At 43.2% G+C, this 12,852-nt stretch overlaps 1 long non-coding RNA gene across 1 annotated transcript in view; it reads right to left on the bottom strand.

Annotated features, from left to right (window-relative positions):
* Positions 1-298: 298 nt before the first annotated feature.
* The window catches only part of LOC132377525 (uncharacterized), a 51,546-nt gene continuing 38,992 nt past the window's right edge, over positions 299-12,852 (bottom strand). Inside the window, exons 3-4 of the long non-coding RNA XR_009506674.1 lie at positions 12,422-12,485; positions 299-1,346 (exon numbers count right to left, since the gene is read on the bottom strand). This is a non-coding gene — a long non-coding RNA (uncharacterized LOC132377525). The remainder of the gene's footprint in view (positions 1,347-12,421; positions 12,486-12,852) is intronic.

Below are 12,852 nucleotides of genomic sequence, written 5' to 3'. Positions count from 1 at the left end.
TATCATCAAAAAACACTCTCTTCTTACCCCAGACCCTTCATAGAACCTCTGCCTTGGTGCTGTATGGAAGGAATTTAATTATTATTGAGCATGACTTTCTGTTGTTATGAACCCTGTAACTGGGTCACTTACCAGCAAAGACAGAGAGGTCCGTTGAAGTCTGATGTTACTATTTTTAACAGTATTTATTAGTAAACATACACAAAATAATATCAATGCAAATATACAGATAGTATACGTTGTCAATACTAAATCTAAAAGTGCGGGTATAACAATAATCAATAAGAAATAAGCTCTATCAGTGTCTAGGGGATAATGTATTGTACAATGGAAATATAAAGTTCACTCAGTTCATGCAGGCTGCAGCCTTTGGGGACCGCTGTGTGACAATGGTTGGAGAGAGAGAGAGAGATTTTGAGGAACTTGCCGGCTTTACTTTTATAATTTTGATCCGTCAGGAGTCCTGTTGGTGTGGCCGCTCACTTGTGGCCTCTCCTTTAGCTAAGCCGTTCTTCCGTGGTGAGCCCGGCAATCGCAGGCAAGGGAAGGACCCACACGAGCCCCACCGGCTGTCGCTATTAAATGCTGTCACTGGATTTCCAGCGTTTCTCCTGGTGCATCTAAAGCGATTGTTCCCCAGACCCTCTTTTATCCTTACTCACGGGGTCTCAGATGTCAATCAGGTTGGGATGATGCAATCCCTCAACCAGCCCACTCTGGTCATCCCCTGAGGGGCTTCAATGAATAGTACAGGACTCAATGCACGATTTATTCTCCAAGAGACAATAGCCATTATCAATTGTTTTGTTCTGCTGAGGCCAGGACACATTCCAAACCTTGTGGATTGTCTCTCATTTCCTGGGTCTCAGACCCGAATTAATAGCGATCTTGCGATTCTCAAAAAGGAGGGGCGACTTTGTACCCTTCAGCCCCTCAGAGTTGTGGCACATTCGTAACACTGTCCTGGGTAGGTTTCGGAACTAACGCGCGGTGGGTTCTCTCGACCTCCAGCTCCATAGCGGGGTGAAAATCCAGCATGTCCCGCAGTAACTTTCCGACAAACTCTGTCATAGGTGAGCTCTCCGCTCCTTTGGGAACATTGAGATCCTCGAAAATGTGCACATCAAAGAATTTGAAGCTTTATACACGCTCCACTACAGCTCAGTTGATGTAGATGGGGAAGTGATGGGGACATGCTTGAAGTCCACAGTGATCTCTTTGGTCCTCTGGGTGTTGAAGGCCAGGTTGTTGTCAGCACACCACACGGCCAGGTGCTGGTCATCATCCCTGTAGTCCGTCTCATCATCCCCCCTGATCAGGCCAATCTCTGTGGTGTTTTCTGCAAACTTGATTATTGAGTTAGAACCATGTACCGGAATGCAATCATAGGTGAAAATGGAGTACAGAAGAGGGTTCAGCACACAGCCTTGAGGCACACCAGTGTTCAGGATGAGAGTGGCGGAGGAGAGGTTGTCTAACTTAACCAATTGGGGTCTGTTAGTCAGAAAATCCAAGGTCTAATTATAGGGGGTTGAGCTGATACCAAGCTGGTGAAGTTTGGCGATTATCTTGGAGGGGGTCACGGTATTGAAATCTGAACTAAGGTCAATGTACAGCATTCTGACGTAAGAGTTGGGGCTGTTCAGGTGGGTCAGGGCAGAGTGAAGTGGTGTGGAGATGGCATCCTCTGTTGACCTGTTGGTGCGATAGGCAAATTGATGGGGTCCAGGGTAGTGGGCAGACAGGATTGCAGATCTGATAGAACCACAGAACGGTAAGACTCTTGGCACTACGGAGGATCAGAGGGATCTCCGCACTGTCGGAGTGAATAGAACGCTCAAAGCAGCTGCGCAGTTGATTGTTTGGTTAAGAAGGCATATGGTGTATTGACCTTTATCAATTGTGGATTTGAATTTAGCAGCCGAGAGGAAATGTTGCAACTATATAGGACCCTGGTCAGACCCCACTTGGAGTGCTGTGCTCAGTTCTGGTCGCCTCACTACAGGAAGGATGTGGAAACCATAGAGAGGGTACAGAGGAGATTCACAAGGATGTTGCCTGGATTGGGGAGCACGCCTTATGAGAATAGGTTGAGTGAACTCAGCCTTTTCTCCTTGGAGGGACGGAGGATGGGAGGTGACCTGATAGAAGTGTATAAGATGATGAGAGGCATTGATCATCTGGATAGTCAGAGGCTTTTTCCCAGGACTGAAATGGCTGCCACAAAAAGGTATAGGTTTAAGTTGCTGGGGTGTAGGTACAGAGGAAACGTTAGGGGTAAGTTTTTTACGCTGAGAAGGGAGAATGTGTGGAATGGGCTGCCAGCAATGGTGGTAGAGGCGGATATGATACGGTCTTTTAAGAGACTTTTGGATAGGTACGTGGAGTTTAGAAAAATAGATTGCCAAGAGTAACCCTAATAATTTCTAAGTTAGGGACATGTTCAGCACAGCTTTGTGGGCTGAAGGGCCTATATTGTGCTGTAGGTTTTCTATGTTTCTATGAGTGGAGTGGTGTCGCACTCAACATCAGTAAGACAAAAGAGTTGATTGTAGACTTCAGGAAGGGAAAAATGAAGGAACAGATACCAATCCATAAAGAGGGATCAGAAGTGGAGAGAGAGGGCAGTTTCAAATTCCTGGGTATCAGATCTCGGAGAACCTAATCTGGTTCCAACATATTGATGCAGCTATAAAGAAGGCAAGATATCAACTATACATCATTAGAAGTTTGCAGAGATTTCATATGTAAACAAAAACTTCTATAGATGTACCGTAGAGAGCATCCTTACAGGCTGCATCACTGTCCGGTATGGGGGGTATGTGGTGGGTGTCTACTGCACAGGACTGAAAGAGGCTGCAGAGTGTCATAAACCTAGACAGTTCCATCTTGGGCACTAGCCTACAAAGTACCCAGGACATCATCAGGGAGAAGTGTCTCAGAAAGGCAGCGTCCATTATTAATGACCTCCAGCACCCAGTGCGTGCCCTTTCCTCACTGTTACCATCAGGTAGAAGATACAGAAGCCTGAAGGCACACACTCAGCGATTCTGGAACAGCTTCTTCCCCTCTTTCATCCAATTCCTAACTGTAGATTGAACCTGTGAACACCAGCTGACTTTTAAAATGAATATTATTTCTATGTTTGTATGATGTTTAATCTATTTAATATATGCATACTGTAATTGATTGATTAATTTCTTCTTCTACAGTATGTATTGCATTCAACTGCTGCTACTAAGTTAACAAATTCCACAACACATGACTCTGAAATCCACGCAACTCACACAAGCTGTTGTAGGAACTCACTGACCAGGCACGTAAACAGCACTTGTGTGAGTGTGTGTGTTGGGGGGGGGGGATATGAGGAGGATGTCATTGGAAACAGCACGTGTGTGTGTGTGGGGGGGGGGATATGAGGAGCATGTCATTGGAAACAGCACGTGTGTGTGTGTGTGTGTGGGGGGGGGGATATGAGGAGCATGTCATTGGAAACAGCATGTGTGTGTGTGTGTGTGTGTGTGTGTGTGTGTGTGTGTCGACGTTACAGGCAGGGACCATTTGGAAGGGCCCTTCGAATGTCAACAGTACTCTTTTCCAGAGATGCTGCCTGGCCTGTGAGTTCCTCCAGCACTTTGACGGTGCTCATTACAGTGAGAGACCAAAGCTGCAGCAGGGCGGAACGGACACAAGTTACCCCGGTGCAGCTGGCAACATCAATAACAGGAGCCAAAAGTAGTAACAAATTCTCAGGGAAGAATGGGGAACAATTGTTTAATGCACTTATTTTTTATTATTTTTAAACTTGCTTTACTTAGATTATATAAGCACACAGGTGAAGAAGAAAGCTGAGGTGATTAGGAGTCTCGGACTCGCACTGAGCCATGAGCAGAGATTTCAAACTGAGCAGCAGAAATTTCACTTGTTAAAGCATCATCTGCGGTTCTGTATTGTCAGCACACGTAGATGAACAGCTGGAGTTGGGTAGTTTAGACACTCAGCATTCATTAAAATGTCCTTCTCTCAAGGTGAATGGTGTCAATTAAACTGTGACAGAGACAAAACTGACTAGTTAACCCTCCTATTGTATTTTTGTTCTGTATTACATAAGGTCTGTGTAATGAGACCCACAGTTCTGTATTACACCAGGTCTGTGTAATGAGTCCCACAGTCCTCTATTACACCAGGTCTTTGCACTGAGACCCACAGTTCTGTATTACACCAGGGCTGTGTAACGAGTCTCACAGTCCTCTATTACACCAGGTCTGTGCACTGAGACCCACAGTTCTGTTTTACACCAGGACTGTGTAACAAAAAAATCAGTGTACTAAGAAGGGAACAGAAACTGAATGAGACTTTCTAAATGCTGCTTCCTGACTGCATGGCCATTGATTTGAAGACCTCCACAGAACAACAAGGAAGTCCACCGATGTTAAACAGTGGGTTGGTATCTGCCCTAGGGGCCCTCTGGAGTTGAGCATCACAGGAACATTGGATGGACATCACAACGGAACGTGTTTGCAAGTTGCAATGAGAAGGGAAATGTAAGCCATGTGGCTACAGACCCATCAGTAGAATAATAAGCTGCAGACCAACAATGCTATTGTAGTGATCGATCTAGTCAATTGCCCACAGCTGCTCTTGGAGTTATTCATCTTTGATCAAGGTGGATGACCTCAGACTTTGCCACATTGCCTTCCATCTGAATGAGCTTTGCCCACGAATGACCTCTATCAGTATTCTGTTCCTAGCTATTCCACCCTCCAATAACCGTTTCCTTTTCCCCATAACTTGCTGCGTTCCCTACACATTTACCTTTCAGTAAATATTTAAATGAAATGTTCAGCTCTGGGTTGTGGGAGCTGCGAATGTCCAGTACTTACCAGAAGGACAGCAGATCACTCAGCCGGAGCAGCAAGTTTGCTTAATTTACTTCCGATTACTTTTCCTGAAATAAGAGGTAATATTATCTATTTGACAAATTCAATTTAGATTTTTTTTCGAAGTTGCAGTTTCTTTAATCGAAGAGCCTGACACTTGCATTTCTGGAGATACCTGCAGTTTGTCTGGGCTACTGCATACACCGCGGAGGCACATGAGCAAATACTATAACTTCCTCACGTGATCTCAAATCAAAAAATGACCCGTTGATAATCTGAGTCATCACAAGGTTCCGACATTGCTACCATCAGTCACGGACTGTGAGCTTCATGCCCGTGTGTAATGGAGAAAGAGGACTGTGTTGAACAGGACTTCAGTTCATTTAACAGTAACTTAGAAAAGGCACTGCAAACTTCCAGAAGTGAAAATATCCCAGTTCCTATAAATATCTCCTCTCCACCTTTCTGTGAAACTTCCACTGGGCTCAATGCTCAGACAACATGCACACAGAAAACTATCACACAGCAGCTAACGAACGCCAGTCCCCTGAACTCCAGGTAGCATCCATTAGATTGGATCCATTCCCCAGCATCAAGTGCATTCCAGAAATCTCCAGTCCTGTCGTGATGCTAATCTTCACTGCCCCAAATGCCCATCCTTAATCCTCACATCTCTGTCAATTTTCATTCATTCAAATTTCAAAGGAAATACTTACCGACTCCTTTTCCGAGTTTTCCAAGTATCTTAAAAGCCTTGCCAAGCCATCTACGTCTATGCAGGTTTTCATCTTTTGGCCAATGAAATGAGAGACAATGTGAGGCAACCCACATTAGTGTTCAGAGTTCTGTATTTGCTACACGGTCACTATGTGTCACTGATCACTGGGTTTGCACAGTAATGAAGCAAATTTAGAGCCTCACTGACATCAGAAAATAGATAATCCCACATTTCATTCTTCCTTTGACAGAATATTTAAATGAAACATCACAATATGCCCAAGAACACCAGTGTGTTCCATTCTTAACAAGCCCTCTTAAAGAACGAACGTCATTCACTGAAACCATCACTGTTTCGTGTTGTGTTGCATTCATTTGTATGAGATTTTAGTCCCTATGTTGGTCTTCATCTTCCTGTCATCTTCATCCACACTTCTACCACAGTCTCAGACAGATTTAATTTCCAATACATGCCTCAGCTGGCAACTTGGACCTCTGATCAGAATGAATCCTCTCACACCCCTCTCCCTCCACCCCATTGGCTTTGGTGGCTGACCCGGAAGAGCCTGTCTCACCAACCCTGCTTCTCTATTTCCCTCCACCTTTATACCCTCTCATTTGTGAATATTTCCCATACTCCCTGTGCTCACTGAGTAGTTTCACTGTGTGAAGACCAGATTTTCTGGTTGTGACCTAAATCATGGAGGGCCAATGAGCCACTGGACAGTTCAGAGTGAAAGACTCCAAAAGATTCTGCAGGGCATTTATTTGCTGCCTGGTACTTTACATTTGGTCCTGATTGTAAATGAACTAGAATGTTGATTATAAAATTTACAGGGAGATGAAGCAGGCCAGGCAGCAACTGTAGCAAAAGCAGAGTGGGTTAAAGTTTGATGTTGGAGACACATCATCATAATTGGTTCCACGGATGCTAAGGATGAATGTTCCTGGGATGGTTTTATTTTTCACTGCAGTGGGGGGCCTCAACTCACTGTAATCCTGTATCAGGAGGTTTGTGTGTTTGATGATAGCAGAATGCAAATATTTCATTAGTAAAATGTCTCCACAAACTTTATCAGTTAACGTTTATCATGAGTTATTCATTCTGTGTTCACTTCATCTGAACTGAAAAAATAAAACTAAGTTAGTTTTGCATAAACTTCTCAGGAAAGCAGTGATATGTACAATCTATATTGAGCTTATTCATTACTGCGTGCATCAGGTATTGTACATCAATGGACCAATGAGAACACAATTGTTTATCTGTATGGATAACATGTGATTTGAGTGCTTCTGTAGGGTGAAAAAGAATGTTGTTATAGGACCATTTATGAATGCTAATGGTTCAGTTAATGTTAATGGCCTATACGACCAGAAGGTATAGGAGCAGAATTCATCCATTTTACCCCACGAGTCTTCTCTGCCATTTCATCATGGCTGATCCATTTCCCTCTCAGCCCCAATCTCCTGCCATCTCCCCATATCCCTTCATGCCATGACTAATCAAGAATCCATCAACCCCTGCCTTAAATATTCCCAATGACTGGGCCTTTCACCAGGTGTGGATATGGCCTCTCATGTCTCATGCATATGTGGTTTAGAAGTTTAATTGACTCAATAGGTAGATAGGCTGACTAGACAAGAGGCCATATTGTGTTTGGTAGTAAGTAATGAACCTGGTCAGATGACAGATTTCTCAGTGGGAAAGCAGAAAGTGTCACAAAACCCCCTAACCTTTACCATATCTTTCGACAGAGAATGGAGCAGATGGCATGGGAAAGTAAAGAGGGGAAGGCAAATTATGGTGCTATTATACAGGAACTTGGGAGCATTAAGTAAGAAAAGATATACTCTTAAAAAAGCACAATGAAAATGTGGACACTGTTTAGCAAGCATTTGGATGAGGTTCTAGATAGGTTTGTCCCATTGAGGCAGGGAGTGGAATATAGTGGGTAGGATGCATAGTTGATAAGAGATGTGGAACATCTAGTCAAGAGGAAGAAAGAAGCTTAGGAAACAAGTATCAGTCAGGACTCGAGTTAAATGGTAGTCAGGAAAAAGCTTCAGAATGGTCATAAGAGAGCTAGAAGGGTGTATGAAAAAGGGGAGTAGGATTGACGAAGCCCTCATGGCATCCTATACATCAGTGAAGTATAGGAGGATGTCTTGATTGAGGTCAGGGCTGATCAGGGATAAAAATGTGTCCGGAGCCGAAGGTGGAAGGGACGGTCCTTTATAAATATTTTGCTTAAGTATTCACTAGTGAGAGAGATTGTGATGAGTGTGAGGACTGTATAAAGCAGGCTGATATAATAGAATATATCAACGATTAGAAAGTCGATGTGCTGGAAATATTGAGAACTCATCAGGATAGAGAAGTCCCAGGTCCAGTTGGAATACACCTCAGATTGCAAAGGAAAGTGAGGAAAAAAATTTCTGGTTTTTGATAATGATCTGTGTGTCCTCACTGCCCACAGGAGTAGTTCCAGAAGATCGGATGGTGGCACATTTTATTCCTTTGTTCAAGAAAGGAAATAAGGATAATGCTAGGTATTATAAATCAGTGAGCCTTGCATCTGCAGTGGGCAAACAATTGGAAAGGATTCTTAGAAACTGGATTAACACGCATTTGGAGAAAGATAGTCTGATTAAGGGTAGTCAACATGACTTTATGAAGAACACATCATGCCCCACAGACTTGACTGAATTCTTTGAAAGTGACACAACAGATTGACAAAGGCAGACCAGTAGATGTGTTGTATAGGGATTTTAGTAAGGCATTTGTACCAGGTTTCCCATATGTGGGTCATTCAGAAAATCAGGAGGCAGGAGATCCAGGAATGTTGCCTGTGTGAATTCGGAATTTGCTTGCCCACAAAGGCAGAGGGTGGCAGTATGCGGAGTGAATTCTGTCTGGACTCCGGTGACCCGTGTTCTCTCCAGGGATCTGCTCTGGGACACTTGCTCCTTATGATTTTTATAAATGATTTGGATGCGGATGCGGAAGAGTGAGTAGTAAGTTTGCAGATGACGTAAAGGTTGGGGGTGCTGTGGATAGTACAGAAGATTGTTGTGGATTGGTGGGATGGAGAGCAGGGCTGAGAAGTTGCAACTGGAGTTCAGTCAAGCAAGTATGAAGTGGTGTTCTTCAGAAGTTCAAACAAAGGCAGAATATGTGGTTTATTGCAGAATTATTAAAAGTGTAGAGAACAGAGAGATCTTGGGGTCAGGTTTAACACAGCACACTGCCAGGGGCAATGGTCGAGGCAGATAGATTGGGGACAATTAAGAGACTCTTAGTTAGGGGCTTTGATTAAAATTAAATGTAACACTACATGGGAGGGAAAGGTTAAATTGATCTTAAGAGTAGGTTCAAAGGTCACCACAGCATCGTGAGCTGAGGGGCCTGTACTGTTCTATGTTTAAGGTCATAAGTAAAGATGGTGCATTTGTTCTGTCCTAAGACTGACATCAGTTGCAGTTTAGGTCAGGTTGTGAGGAAATAAAGAGCTGAGTCGAGCGGGTTGCCTGGATGGCACTGAATGGGTGAAAGTCTGAGCCCTCTCTCTGGTCCCAACTGTGATCTTTGTTTGATGCTGAGTGAGGAAACTTCAGATGCGTCAGTTTTATTTTTTCAACAAGTGGTGACATAACAAGCAATGTCAGCATTTCTTGTCATCCCCAATTGTCCCTAAAATGATCTTTGTGCTGGGGGAGAGTGTGTATTAAAAGGGCAACATTGTGGTGTTCTTGGGCCTATTAAGACAATAAGACAGAAGAGCAGAATTAGGCCTTTCAGCCCATTAAGCCCAGCTCCTCCATTTGATCATTGCTGATCCATTTCCTTCTCAACCCCATTCTCCTGCCTTCTCCCTGTAAACATTTACACCTGAACCTAGCAAGAAGTCTTAAATAGGCCCAAAGACCTGCCCTCCGCAGCTGCCTGTGGCGATGAATTCACCAGCCTCTGGCTAAAGAAATTCCTCATCTTCTCCATTCAAGATGTATTTCTCTCTGTTCTGACATTGTGTCTCTAGTCCTAGACTCCCCCAATATAGGAAGCATCATCTCCACATCTGCTCTGTAAAGGTATTTCAACGTTCAATAGGTTTCAGTGAGATCCTCCTTATTCTTCTGTATTCCAGCAACTACAGACTTAGAACCATCAATCAGTCCTCATCTAGTAATGCTGTCATTCCCAGAATCATTCTTCACAATGTCCTCTTAACTGTCTCCAATGTCAGCACATTCTTTCTACAATAAGGGGCCCAATGTTGCTGATAATTCTCCATGTGTCATATAAGCCTCAACATTACATCCTTGCTTTTATATCCTAATCCTCTCAAAATTCATCCTAACTTTGCAGTTGGCTTCCTCACCACCAACTCAACCTGCAAATAAACTTTTTGGGAATCCTCCATGAGGATGTTCCTTTGCCCATTCTCATTCTGCAGTGTCTTGATTTCCTCAACACAACCTATCTTTGTATCATCTCCAAACTTGGCCACAAAGCCATCAATTCCATCATCCAAATCAATGACATATAATGTAAAAAGAAGCAGTCCCTGCACTGACCCCTGTTGAATCACTAATCACTGAAGCCAACCAACCAGACAAGGCTCCCTTTATTCCCACTCTTTGGCTCCTGTCAATCAGCCAATCCTCGATCCATGTAAAGAACTTTCATGTAATATGATGGGTTGTTAACTTATAAAGCTGCCTCATGTGTAGCACTTTGCTAAACTCATTCTGAATATGCAAATACACATAATTCACCAATTCTCCTTTGACTATCCTGCTAGTTATTTCTTCAAAGAATTCCAACAGATTTGTCAGGCAAGATTTTCTCTTCAGATAATGATGCTGACTTTGGCATGTGTCTTCAAATACTCCAAAACCACATCCTTATCAATCGACTCCAAGATCTTCCTAATTACTGAGGTCAGACGAACTGACCTATAATTTCCTTTCTTCTGTCTCTTTCCCTTCTTGAAGAGTGGAGTGACATTTGTAATATTCTAGTCCTCCAGAACCATGCTACAATCTACTGATTCTTGAATGATCAATACTCCAATGTCTCCACCATTTCTTCAGGACACCTCTTTCAAAACCCTGAGGTGTAGACCATCTGATCCAGGTGATTTATCTACCTTCAAACCTTTCAGTTTCCTGAACAGCTTCTCTTTAGTAATGGCAACTTCACTCATCTCTGTCTCCTCACATTCTCAGAAGTCCAGCTTACTGTTCTCCCCTTTGATGCTGATGGCTAGATTACCTTTTCACCATTGCAGTTACTTTACTCTACCCACAAAGATCCTCCATCTTCTGAACCTGTTACCTCTTTCTAAGACCCTCATCTCATTTTTTTTTACTAATGGAGCCACACCACCCTCTTTACAACTTGTTTGTCTTTTCAAAATAATGTTTATCCTTGGATTTTAAGCTCCCTGCCATAATCTTCTTTCACCATAATTCAGTGATTCCCACAATGTCATACCTACTAATCTCTAACTGTGCTACAAGATCCTCTATCTTAATCTGTATACTGTGTACATTCAAATATAACACCTTCAGCCCTGTATTCCTCACACTTTATTATTTTGTCCCCTTGTTACGCTGCTCCCACTGAGTGCAATTTTGCCCCATTGTCTGCCTGTCCTTCCTGCACTGGTTTTCCATTTCCTTTCCCTCCCCTGACGGTCATCCAGATATCTCCCCCCTGCAGACTAGGGGCAACAACCTCCTGTAGCTCCTATCTATCACCTCCTCAGTTTCCTGTCTCAGCCAAAGTTCATCAAGCAGCAGCTCCAGTTCCCTGACATATTCTCTGAGGATGGGTAGCTCAGTTCCCATGGTGCAGGTGTGGTTAGCTGAGAGGCTGGATGTCTCCCAGAATTCCCACGTCTCGCAGAAAGAACACAATACAGAGACATTCGCATTGCTCTGTGAACTAACAGACAAACAGTGACCAGAGAAAAGAAGAAACTTATCAGATACATACTTTAACCAAGCCTATTCTCACTCAACCCTGACAGCCAATGCTTCCCCACTCTAACAATGGCCGCTCCCTTTTTCCCCTGTCATATTTTTATTTGCCCCTGGAATGAATCACTATTGGATCTAGGCAACATAGCCATTCATTCTAGGCAGTGACAAGACATAGCAGATGCTGGAAAATGGAGCAAGAACAAGCCACAAGGGTAGAGCAGCATCTGTGGGAAGAAAATAATTGTTGGTGTTTTGTATCTAATTAATCTATTCATTCTATAGATCAGGTGTAATACAGGACTGCGGGACTCATTATGCTGACCTGATGTAATACAGAACAAAAATGCCACAGGAGGGAGAACGCACCAGTTATTTCTTCTGTGCAGTTTGACCAATCTGGTTTAGTTGGAGCAAAGGACTGTTTCACGAATACGGAAACTCTGAACCACTCTGCTGGCTCTTCATCTACATGTGCTGACAATAAAGAATTGTCGATGATGCTTTAACAAGTGAAATTTCTGCTAAGGCATTCAAAATCTCCACTCAAGCCTCAAGTGTGTCTCTGAGACACTGAATTACCTCAACTTCATTAAAGTGCAAGATATGAAAATTATACCAGCCCTAATGATTAAAGATCAATATTTTAGATGACAGTTCATGTCCGTGGCCAGGAACATCAAATAGTTCAGTTCCACAGGTTTGCTTTTGGCACAGGGCAGAACCTGAAACAGAAATGCTGGTCAGACCCAGTAACAATTGACTCCAGCCAGAGTCATGGGAACACCGATTGAATTAGTAACAGAACATCATCATTCTGCAATATTTCAGAAACTTACATCTTATTGTTATCAGCGATGGAATCAGCGTCCCTGCTTCTTGCTCACTTTGCTTGCCTGGATGCTGTATATAACGTAAGTAAAGCAATTTAATAGGATTAAGTACAAATGCATGAAACAGTTGTTCCTCATTTCCTTGAGATTTAGTTGCTACATTTGGCTCCCATTATGTTACTGGAACATGGCCAATCAGTGTTTGTTGCACTTCACACAGACGTACCGTGTTACCTTGTATCAGTGTCATCCTGGTCACTCAGTGTAACGAGCACCTTCTATTCCTTTCCTAAATGTGTACAATATCCATTGCCCTTCACCAACACCTGTCAGCTTACAACATTTCTGTTGCTGCTGAGGGTGATTTAACCAAAGCTTGATTTATGTTTAACTACCTCAGAAAGGGGCGGAAGGGAATCTGACTCAAGAATGGGTTG

This window comes from Hypanus sabinus, chromosome 18 (assembly GCF_030144855.1).
Source record: "Hypanus sabinus isolate sHypSab1 chromosome 18, sHypSab1.hap1, whole genome shotgun sequence".
NCBI lineage: Eukaryota > Metazoa > Chordata > Chondrichthyes > Myliobatiformes > Dasyatidae > Hypanus > Hypanus sabinus.
The sequence above is the reverse complement of the archived record's forward strand: the minus strand, read 5'-3'. Positions and strand labels throughout refer to the sequence as shown.